Source organism: Trichosurus vulpecula, chromosome 2, assembly GCF_011100635.1.
Source record: "Trichosurus vulpecula isolate mTriVul1 chromosome 2, mTriVul1.pri, whole genome shotgun sequence".
Lineage (NCBI taxonomy): Eukaryota > Metazoa > Chordata > Mammalia > Diprotodontia > Phalangeridae > Trichosurus > Trichosurus vulpecula.
Window position 1 is genome coordinate 428,291,946 of NC_050574.1, and position 12,966 is coordinate 428,304,911.

A 12,966-nucleotide genomic window follows, 5' to 3' on the forward strand; every position below is an offset into this window, starting at 1 on the left:
GAATCAATCATCTTTGGCTTCTTAGTGTGTTTTTTCATGGTGTTTTTTCCCTATTGGCTTTTAAAGTGGATCTCTGTTTCTGAGGTTCAGGGGGCTCTGTCCCAAGTTTCTTGTGTTGGAATCTGCGGATCCGCTCACTGGCTTTATGTTCTATGGCCTCTGGTTTTGGGAGGTGTAGGAGATGGGTGGCCTGGCTGCTGAGGGGTCTCCTCTTCCCCAGGACTGTTCTCAGAATGGGTGGCTTCAGCTCTTGTCCATGCTGGTGTCTGCCACGTCCCCTGGCTGTGCAAAGCCATGTCTGGGGTTCTGGCATTGATGTTAATTAGCTCCACCCCTTGGAGCTCAGTTACTCCTGTGGTTCTGCTATGGTGAAGACTGCTTGGATACCTCTCTTTCAGCACTGGTCTCCTTCTGCCACCATAGGAAGGGCCCTCTCCCCGACTTCTCTTGGTACTGAAGCCTCCCTTCTTGCTCCTCTGTTTCTCCTGAGGTGTTATTCTCTGGGTTTATTCAAGGGAGGGATATGAGCCATTTTGCCTGGCCATCATGGTTCCTGGAAGTTCAAGAAGGCAATTTTCAAACCTTTAGACTGTGGGTTGGAGGCCTCCAGACTAGCTGCTCCCATGGCCCCAGGCTCTGTGCTCCAACAGACTCCTGTCCTGGGCTGAGAGGCATGGGGTTCAATCACGGCCATAGCCAGTGCTTCTGCCCTGGACCTGTTCCTGCTTTGGCATTTCTCTCACCCAGTGCTCTCCCAGACCCGTGCGTAGGCTGGATTCCTCTGCTGTTCCTGGTTGGTTTGGTCTGGTGCCACATGGCCAGTGCTCCTGCCCCTCTCTGTCCACTAGTGGCTTCTAACTCTCTCAAATCTGTTCAAATTCACTTTTAGACTTTTGTGACAGAATTTGTGAGAGAGCTCTGGTAGCACCTTCCTTTCACAGCACCATCTTGGCTCTGCCCTGCAAGACCTTAATTTATAAAGGCCAAGGTCTTCCATTGCAACCCGGGTCATGACCAGTCATCTTGACTTTTGTCTTGCCACTGGATTTTGATGATTCAGGAGGGCTGAATAAGGATGACAACTTTGTACAAGTCTGCCTCACTTAAATCTAATTCATGTGCAAGTCAGGCCAATAGCCTCGTGATGTCATTTGTCTTTTTCCATAACAAAGGATGAACAACAATAACAATTGCTGAAACCTAGCTTGTAGAATCTTGAGCATAACCTTGCTGGCATGTAAAATGAGCACCATTGCTTGGTTATTTGAACATTCTTTGGCTTTGCTCTTCTTGAGGACTGGGTTGTAAACTGGTCTTTTCCAATGCATTGGCCATGGTTGAATCTTCTAAATTTGCTGGCACATTGAGTGTAGCACTTTAACAGCATCATCTTTTAGGATTTTAAATAGCTCAGCTGAAATTTCTACCCCTCCACTAGCTTCATTGTTATCAATGCTTCCTAAGGCTTCTCTTCATTCTCCAGAATCTATGGCTCTAGATCAGTTACCTATCTGTACCTCATCTGCAAAGTGAGAGTTTTGAAATAGGTCCCTTGGAGTTCTAAATCCCACCTTAGGAGAGAAGAAGAAAAAAAAACAGGGAGGAAGGTAAAGAATAAGAGAAAAGGACAGGCTTTTTCCAGGGAGCTCAAAAATTATTTCTTTGAATCTCATGATTCATTATAGAGAGACTGATGTTACTATTAATATTTTTTATTAATTTAAACCAAATAGGCATTGCAACAAAACAGTGTGAATGTCCAATGGAATTCATTCTAAAGGGATCCTTATCTATCATAGCCATGTACTGTAAAAAAGTTATAGCAAATACCTTCTTTAATTCCAAAGTGTATATACACAAAACAACCAAAGGCTTCTGGTTAGCTGTGGTAGAAAATTCGTCTCACATCTATGGCTAACAAGGGAAATAAGAAACAGGCACTTACTTGGAAGAAAAAATTGAACAACTGCTCCTGGCAAAAAAAAAATGGAATTTGGCAAAATAATTAAATGAACACATTCCTGAATATCACTATGCTTGTGTTAAAAGGAATTGTTCTCACATTTGACAAAATATTTATGAAGCAGCATCAAGTGGCAAAGTCCTGTGCTAGGATCTGGTAAGAGTAGCAAGAGGGAGGGGAAGCTGTAACCATGGAGAAAGAAATACAAAGAAGAAGAATATGTGATTCCTGCCATTAAGGTGTTTATAATCTAGCAAGGGAGAGAAGTAACAAATACTAGTAATGACAAGGGGGCAAGGGAGAAGGAATAAGCATTTACTTACTCACTACCTTGTGCCAGACATTCTACTAAACATTTTTATAAACCTTTGATCCTCACAGCAACCCTGTCACCTAGGGAAAGAGAAAGGGAACAAGCCTTTATATAGCCCCTATTATGTGTGAGGAACTGTCATAAACATGCTTAAGGCCGGTGATATTATTTCCATTTTACAGCTTTAAAAGCTAAGGAAGTTACTTGCTCAGAGAAATGCAGCTATTAGATTTCTGAGGATGCATTTGAACTTAGATCTTGCCTACTCCAGGACCAGGCCTCTACCCATTGTGCTACCTAACTGCTCCAGATGAGCATTGTTCTTAGTTACTTGGTTGTATAATTCATTTAAATTAAAATCATAGAGCCATAGGCCTAAGTGTAATAGGAATTCAGAGGATAGAAGAGTAGCTTCCAAGGTTGAAGAGCAAGGTGGAAAAAGTACTGGATGAGGAACTGTGAAATGTGGGTTCATGTCATCTAATGGCTGTGAGACCTCAATCAAGCTACTTTAGTTTTGAGAGTCTCATTTTCCTAAATTATAAGACAATAATAATACCTGTTCTACTCACCCCACCAAATTATTCTGTGGATCAAATGAGATTGCCGACTAATATGAACCATAAATGTTATACATATTTAAATGATTATTCTTATTTCAGGTAAAGCAATCAGGAAAGATTTCGTGATGAAGGCTAAATTTTACAGAAACATGGACTTAGAATTGGAAGAGACCACAAGGTTCATTGTTACCAACATGGAAACTGAGGCCCAGACAACTAATATGATTTTCCTAAATGGCAGAACCAGGACCAGAACACAGATCTCCTAGAAATTACCTAATTTATTGTTCTATTCAATATTGATGTTGTTTATTTTTCCTTAGGGGAAGAGATTTGATGTATATATAGTATTTTGGTAAGCAAAGATCTGAGGAAGGTATTCTAAGAAGAATGAAGGTCACTAAATAAAGACATTTAAACAGTACCAATTGACCTAATCATAGGGTTTCTCTTGGGGATACAGTGGGAAACAAAAAGTAGGTTTATGGCACATTTTAGAAAGTTTTTGGATGCTAGAATAAGAAATTGGGCTGTTATTTGGTAGAAAATGGAAATCCACAAGTTTTTGAGGAGGAGAATGCCTTGACACCACCGGGCAATAAGCAAGATGAAAAAAGCATTGACATCACAGACTGGCTGAAGTGGGCAGGGTCTATGGAGAGGAACACTATTTACATGCTTTTTCCAATATCATATGCATGAGTCAATAAAGATCTGAACTATAAATATGTCAACATGGAAGGAGACACAGGTATAGACTCAGGAGAACTACCAAAGAAAACTTTGCAACTAATTGGCTGTGGTGGGAAAGGGAAGAAAGAAATCTAAGAGCCCCCAAAAAGTTCATTTGGTTTGAGTTGAGTGATATGTGTCATTCAAATAAGTAGAAAAGCCAAGGGAAGAGCCATATTTGTTAATAAATAGTGTTATTGTTCATGTAAAGATGTTGAAATTGGAGAAAACAGATCTTTGTGAGATAGACAAATTTTGGAAGGCAAGAGGAGGAATTGGAGCTAAGGAGACAAAGGCATAATCAGGAAAGTAGGAAAAGAATCATCAAAGTATAATGCCATGAAAGTCCATGGAGAAGAGAGGTTTAGGAAGGAGATGTGGGATAATAATATCAGGTTGTTATTAATTAGTTTTAGCTATTGATTACCGGTTGTGAGTGCTCTATTTTCCAATTATCTTATATTTCCTGAGATGGTACAATGGAAAGCAAGGTGTTTCTATAGTCAGAGGACCTGGCTTCAAGTCCAAACTCTAATGTTTGCTACCTGTGACCTTGTTCAAGTCATATAAGACGTGTGGGCCTCAATTTCCTCATTTGTAGTATAAGTAAGTTGACTAGATGGCTTCTAAGGTCTCTACAAAGTCTAGATTTTTAATCCTAAGTTACTATCCTCATAAATAAGGAAAGAATTCATAGACAATGATTGAGATAATTTCTTCCAATTTAGTGGCATAGAGGTCATTGGTGTTTATTTTCATGTAATATTGATATCTAACAATATTTCAATGTATTAATATACTACTATAAAATATACCTCCCTCCCCCCATCACTGCCTTGTCACATTGGAGGGGCATGTGTAGCTCAAGGAAACTATAAGCTACGCAGTGCAGGGCTACCCAAGACAGACAGGTCACAGTGGAGAGTTCTGATGAAAGGATCCATTGACAAAGAAAATAGCAAGCACTCCAGTATCTTTGCCAAGAAAACCCCATCGACATTACAGAAATGATAAAAGAGATGACATTGAAAGATGATCCCCTCAGGTCAGAAGGTGTCCAATACACTACTGGTGAAGAGTAGGTTGGTTTTTTGAGAGGCAGAGGAAGTAGATACCAAAATGTGAACACTTGCTGGATTATAGAGAAAGCAAGAGAGTTAAAAACAAACACACATATACTTGTGCTTTATTGACTACACAAAAGACATTGACAATTTAGAGCATAATGAAATTTTGCAAGTCCTCAAAAAGATGGGAGTACCAGATTATCTTACTTGTGTCCTGAGGAATCTATATGTGGGATGAGACACAAGAGTTAGATTCAAACATGGGATAAGTGATTGGTCTGAGATTGGAAAGTGAGTAAAAGACTGTATGTTGTTACCTTATTTATATACAAAAGAGTATATCATGCAAAATGCTAGACTAGATGAATCAAAGCAAGAGTTAAGTTTTTCTGGAGAAATATCAACAATTTCAGATATGCAGATGACACCACTCTGATAGCAGAAAGTGAAGAAGAATCAATAAGCCTCTTGATGAGGGTAAAAGAAGAGAATGTAAAAGCTGACTTGAAGCTTAAAAACAAACTCAAATTTGGCAACTTGTCCCGTCATTCCTAGCAAATAGAGGAAGAAGAATTAGAAACAAGGTCAGATTTTATATTCTTTGGCTTAAAGATCATTGCAGATGGTGACTGCAGCCATGAAATTAAAAGATCCTTGCTCCTTGGAAGGAATGTCATGGCAAATCTGGACAGCTAACCAAAAAGCAGAGACATCACCCTGCTGACAACACCCATATATTCAAAACTATGATTTTCTCGAATAGCGATATATGGCTGTGAAAGCTGGAATATAACAAAAGCTGAGTGCCATAAAATTGACACTTTGAAATTGTGGTTCTGGAGAAGTCTTTTGAGAGTGCCTGGGACAAAAAGGAGATCAAATCAGTTGATACCTAAATTAATTCAGTCTATTCACGGGAAGGTCAAATACTGAAACTGAAGCTTAAGTACTTTGGCCATATAGTGAGAAGTCAGGATTCATTGGAAAAGAAAAGAGGATGACATTGTATCATAGAAACAATGAATATGAACTTTGACAAGCTTTGAGAGATAGGGGAGGATAGAAGAGACTAGCTTGCTATTTACCGTGAAGACATGAAGAGTTGGACATGACTGAACAATTGAATAACAGATAGATAGATAGATAGATAGATAGATAGATAGATAGATAGACAGATATAGATATATACACTAATAATATCTGCCAATTATACCACACTTTAAAATATGCAATATTGTTTGTATTTCCTAATTTGGTCCTCAAAACAATACTATGAAGTAGATTATTTTATTATTCTAAATTATAGATGAAAGGGACAGAATTAGTTTGCCACACTAGATACAGTAGAGAGAAAAGGATCATTGCTGAGATTTGACATCTGATTTTCAAGGAAGAGTGAGGAGGAGTTATATATGACTTTTGTTTGTAGTCTTTTGCTAATTGATTATCACTGATGCTCTTGACAGAAGTATGTCCTGTATTCAGATTGTGTTTTTTCATATGAAGAATTTTTTAAGTGACCTGATTTTTCATTATAGCAGAGAGGCATTATAGTATATTGTGGTGGTTTTTCAATTTGAAACACCTAATGATCTTGATTTCTGACTAATCAATACTCTTTAACATGACAAAAATATGACTTTTGGGGGAATTAACTAGAATCATATAAATACAACAACAAAACCCAACAGAAGCAAAGACTGCAGAAATAACTAGATTAACTGTTCATGGTTGAAAATGACAAAAATAACAAATATAATTTTGCCTAAATTAATTTAAATATACAGTGCTATGCAAATAAAACTACAAATAACTGGATATAGCTAGAAAAATAATAGTAATCCATGCAAAAGAACAAAGGATAAAGAATTTCAAGGTAAATAATGAAAAAAAGTTAGAAGGAATGACACCTAGCAATAGTAAATCTCAAAGTATACTACAAAGCAGGAGTTTTCAAATTTATTTGGTTTAAGTATCCTTCAAGTTAAGTTGATGTCCATCTACAAAAATATAAACAACTCTCAACAGGGCTAACAAAAGCCAAGATGATATTATAATAAGAGAAATTATGTTAAGAACAATAAAAGGCATAAAACACATGGAAGTTAAGCTACCAAGGCAAGCATCAAATTTAAATAAATATATCTGTAAAATATACTTTAAAGAAACCAAGGTAGATTTAACTAATTGGACAGAAATTTAGTGCTCATGGTCAGACTGTTATAATACAATAAAAATGAGGATACTATGCATATATATATATATATATATACACATATATATGTATATATATATATATATCACAGACCAGTCTCAAATGATATATATATATCATTTGAGACTGGTCTGTGATGCTCCAATTCCTTGATAATATATGAATTGCCCTTCTTGGTGAGTTATACAAATTCGGTTCAATATTCTCTGACTGCTCATAATCCAGCATGTGGAGGCCAAATGAGACTTCTTTCAGTCATTAGTAAATGACAGGCTAAAGCTTCAGTGTTAAAGGATATTCTAAATGGCAGAGGAATTGAAATTGAGTGCACACAGTAAAAGTTTCAGTGGGCAATCTCTCATTTTTATCACTGTAGCCAGCAGGAGAATTTATAAGCAAACAAAGGGTAGAGATAATAATAATAATATAAAATCACATAATTATATAAAATTCATAAGTTTTTGTAAAACAAATCAATGAATACAGATTCAAAGGAGAAATTTATGTAAATTCAAAATAGAAAAATATGTGTATGTCAAATATCACTGATAAAAGTCAGACATTCAAAGTGTAGAGAGAATTGATGCAATCATATAAAGCTAAAGGCAATTCCTTAATAGAAAAGGAGACAAATAATTTTAATAAATAGATCTTGAACAGAAGAATTGGAAGCAAATTATATATCATTTTATTCTCCAAATAATGGAGTTTTCACTTTTATCAGGCTATTTGGCAAATATACAAAGAGTGGGGAATATCAAGGTTGGAGGAACTATGGGAATATAAGCATATTAATATACTGTTGATGGAGCCTGAATTGACCTGAGTGTTTTGTGGAAAATCTGTGCTTATGCAAGAAAAATTACTAGTAAGTATTCATACATATTTTGGTGCAATAATCTCAATATCAGCCATTTTATCCAAAAGGTTTAGAGAAAGAAATAAAGATCTCACCTGTACCAAAATATACATAGAAGAACTTTTTGTGGTGACAAAGAATTAGGGGAAAAAAGAGCATATATCCATCATAAAGTTTGAAAAACTGTGGAATAGAGTAATCGATTCCATTCCAAAGCCTTTGTTGTTGTTGTTCTTGACTATTTCATTTTTTCTTGGGTCTCAAACTTGATAAATCTTTTTGATGATGCAAGAGACAATACTGTAAGGAGAGAGACCTTGGGCCATCTTCAACTGGGCTACAATGCAGCCTTGTAATCATGCCAGTTTAGCAAGAAGTGATCTTTAGGACAATCCTTTAAAATCCAAACCAGTGGTAACTGAAAATACAATCAGCAGTTGTGCCCCATCCGGTCCACGAAATCGATTGGAACAATGTTATGTAGAAACTGTGCTAAAAGTGACCTTAGTCTCTTGAGATATTGAAGTTGAATAGAAGACCTTATGCTGCTCTACTTCTCAGATGTTTTGGGGAAATGTTTGTGATTTCTTCTATTATACCTTCAAAGTAAAAGCTAATTGAAGTTAATTGGCTCAGGGTCTAGTCTGCATGAGTGGGATGGATAGGGCACAACTAGTATGATCTGAAAATGGAAATAGAAAAGAGTCAATCCCAGATCCCTCAGGATGCCCTAGAATCTTGAGGGCTTGATGTAGCAGCCTGGCTTTGGGAGAGATAGAGCAAGCTCCCTACAAAGGATCTCATTGGCCATTTAGGCCAAACCCTCCATTTTACAACTGAGGAAACTGAGTCCCAAGGAGTTTAAGTAATTTGCTTAAAGTTACATAAGGAATAAGCCTCAGAACTGGGATGGGAACCCAGCTGCTATTCCATCTGTGCCATAGCAGTTTAGGTTTATCATAACAATCACTCCAAGTCCAGAAGAAAAATAATCACTCAGATAAATAAGTTGACAATGTGTGAAAACAGGTTGAATTGGAAAAAAAATACATATGTATACATATGCATATATACATACACATACATATACACATGCATGCATATATTCAATCAAAAAGCTGTTCAGTGTGTTTTTTTGCAAAAGCAAGAACTATAGGCCTTTGTTTAAATAGAACATAAGAAACCATTGCTGAAGCAACTGGTAGTTCCTAAGTGTTGTTGACTTTGCTAAGGTCAGCATTATTGGAAGTTGCACCCAATTTCTCCTACTTTATTCAGTAAACTTTTCTGGTCAGACCAGGAAGTAAGTGGGAGTTTTAGTCCCTTTGGAAGTGAAAGTTTCTGTAACTGGCACAAACATTTGGTGGAACTTTTGCTCTCCGTATTGGGCTGCTCTACATTGCTGTTTACAATTCCTCTTTATAGTTGGAGAAAGTATGTAGGAGTTCTTCCAACTCAGAAAGCTGATTGAAAGTGTCAGAATTAGCCAACTAAAACATTCCCTGTGATTACTGAGAAGTAGTTGGTGAGAAAATGGAGTGCATAAAATCTAGAGAAAAAGGAAAGATTTTGGCAGAGATGAAAACTGCCTGAAGAAGCTCCTAGCTGAAGCATTCTTGCATGTTCCTCAGAAAAGCTGTGACAGAGCTAAGGGAAATACAGTAAATCGGAGAGGAACATTGGAATTACATTTTGTGAATAAGATAAGAGTTTGAATATGTTAATAACAGTTCAGAGTTAATGGGAAAATTATCAAATATACCTAGGTATTTTTCTTCTAAATGTTGGTTCCATGAGGACTCTTTTATTGTTTATTAGTAGTTATATTTAGCTCCTAGTTCTACAAGAAAATTCTATTCCTCTGTCTATTCTAGGCATGGAAACAATCCTGAATTACGAAAAGCCATGCTGGGGGAGCAATTTATATCTTGACAAGTCCTAACATAATGAATGGCCAAGAGTAGGTATAGTAATGCTTTGTTAATTGCTGGCAAAGTCCAGAGAGGTTTATTATCAGTGGCTTGGTAATCAGAATACCACCCCCATTCTTTTTTTAAAAGCTATAGTGATAGTTTTTAAGGGGCAAAAGAGTTGTAATCTGCATCTATGAAATTATACCCCATATTGCTAAAACAATAAATCCTTAAAAGTACTGAAATATTCATATAAGTTATATTCTTGAAAAATTAAAATAGTGAAAAATTAATATTTGCAACTAGCATCTGCTAAAGTGTATCTACTTCGATGGTTGTACATCCTATTTGCTGTAAGAAAACAAAATATATGCCGAAATTGTTCTAATAGCTTGCTTATATTTTGTGCCATTTTGTGATTACAAAATAACATCATATACAATGCCTTATCTAAACCTATAGGTAAGGAAATTGGGGATTACAGCAGTCATGTGACTTCCAAAATCATATAGCTAGTAAATGACAGTGCTGGGATTTGATCCCAAGTTTTCTAATGCTAAAGCTCTTTCCAAAGCACTATTCTGAATGTGTGAGGGTATCTCTAAAAGGTTAGACAAATTCCCTATAGCAATTTTCATTAATTAGTTTAACATAGATCTTAAAACATTTAAAGTCATTATTAGACTTTATGAAAGAAATTTAGTAAGATGACCCTGGAATATGTACATTTTCACACTCATTTTGTGGAAGTTCTATAGACCTGATTTAATTGCCCTTAGATTCCTCTCTTCAAAAACACTTTTTTTTGGTGAGGCAACGGGGTTAAATGACTTGACTTCAGTCACAAAGCTAGTAAGTGTCAATTGTGTCAAACTCAGGTCCTAATGACTCCAAAGCTGGTACTCTATTCGCAGTGCCGTCCAGCTGGCCAATTAATACTTTATTTCTAATTAATAAGCACTTGCTAGACATGTACTCACTTGTTGAAAGTGTGTGGGTGTTTGAAAATAGCTGCTGTGATCAGGGCAGAAATATATAATTTCATTAAGTTCACATGGCACACTTTTTGAGGGATCATTAACAAAAACAAGAAACCCCAAATGCAAAGCCAATTCACTCGAGGGGTAATCAAAATGAAAAATAAAAAACAGGACAGAATTTGGCTCATGCTATTATGTTGTTCATCTTTCACAAGATGAAATGCACATCTGAACAAAGACAAGCATGAGAAATAGAACCTATAGTAGCATCACTTTGCACAATGGGGTGAGGGAGCTACCTTTCTCCAGCTTTCCAAATAAACACTTTAGACACCAGCAGCATGAGTTGGTGTGCTAGGCTGGTTAAGACCTATGATGGACCAGAGCTAGCCTGCAAAAATCAACTTCCTCAGCATCAGACCTCTTGATAAAAGAAAGAACTATAAGTTGATTCAAATTAGCTCTCTCTGCTGGGTTTGAACTATCTAATGCTTATTTGGATCTCATCACAAACTTTAACAAAATATATAATATGAATTATTTTTAAAGGAATAGCTTTGTGTTACATGCCAACACTTTTGGTTTTGTGGTTATCGATAAAACTCTAACAATGATAATCTAAGTATTTGTATTCTACATAGAATAATTAGTCTATTTCCTCTATTCAAGAGGGTGAATTCCTAGAGCAGTGGTTCCCAAATTGTGGCCCCCAGAACTCAGAGGAGCCACAGAGTTTGTAGAATTATAGTTATAAATCAAAGAGTTCTAGGAAGCTATCTAGTCCAATCTCTTTATCTTACAGATGGGGAACCTGAGATCCAAGGGGGTCATATGCCTTGCTCAATATCACAAAGGAAGCAAGCACCAGAGGTAGGCTGTACATGCTACTTATGTAAGGGCATCAGGGATTTCATATGTGCATTATGTATAATAATTATTGCAGTGAGTAAAACACAATACAGATAAATTGAGGCACTTATTCTCCAGGGCAAGGTAACAATTTATTAACAATGACAGGTATATCTGTTAATAAAGTCGGTTTGACTAACCTCCTCAATTAGGTTAGTGACCCCAAAGGGATGGAAAAGACCATTTTATTGTGCCTTGAAAGGAATGTGGTCTTGGGTAGCTGGGAAGCTTTATGAGTAGTTGCTGATGTGAAAGGTGGGTTGGCTTCAGGCATGGCTGATCACAGGGTTTTTTATCAATTAAAGAATGTTAATTGCTTTAGGGGCCTCAGCTGCCTTTAGCAATCTTGACTAGAAAATCAGAACCACCACCATCAGGATGGAGGAGGAGAGCAGAACTGACCCTGGGGAGGAGGGACTCAGCTTAATTTAGTTTCTGTTTACAGGTTAATAAAACTGGGATCCCAGGTTAAAACTGGTTAGCAAGGAAATACCCTAGGTCAGGAGTAGGGAACCAGCAGCCTCCATGCCACCTGTGACCCTTTAGGTACTCAAGCGATAGCAGTGATCACATTTTTCAACCAGGCCCTTATTTCAGACTGGGAGAGAATGCATGAGAAATGGGGTTTGACAAAATGTGGAATAGGATCAATTATAGAGTAGAATTGAGTATTGAATGACAAAGCATAATTTTAATTTTCCTCATTACTAATTTGCAACTACTATTCTGAATGGATCTGATAGGGTATAGGCTCTGGAACACACCCCTCCCACTCTCCTTGAATTTTCCTACTTGAGCAAGTCTCTGGCATTTGCCTGAGGCTACAATCCTCTCAACTGGCCTTTCATTGTAGATACCTAATCTCTCAATCCTCTAATACTCTTAACCTAGCCCAGCCCTCCACTGTGTGTTACCTCAGGATGGCAGGGGCACCCCCTCATTACCCACCTATGATCCTATCTAGACTCTATTCTCTTTGTCCAGGAGTGACCTGCAGCCTACTGGCCACTCCCATCAAGATCCTCCCTAGACCCCTCCTCCAGGCACCCCAGACTACTTGGCCACTTCTAGATCTCTCCCACAGTCTTTCTGTATATAAGATCCATGTTAATTCCATTAAAGTGCTCAGATTCAATCTGGCTGCCTTGCAGCTATACAAATGTTTAGATTCCTCAAGAGTCTGGCCAATATGGCAGATTTCTAATAAACCTTGCTTTCCTTTGGCTGAAAGAAGGCTAAGGTCGAATTCATTTGGGCAGGTTCTGCTTGTCACTATTTCAGGGTCCCAGAACCCCTAAATGTCACAGTACCTGTTTCAGCCCCTCCACCCCCACCCCCGTTCTCCTGCACCCATTCCTCTGGGGGAAGTCTCCACATGCCTGGACTAGTAAACCTGCCCCTCCCCCATACATACCCACACCAAATATTAATAGGCAAGATAACTTTAGAGTG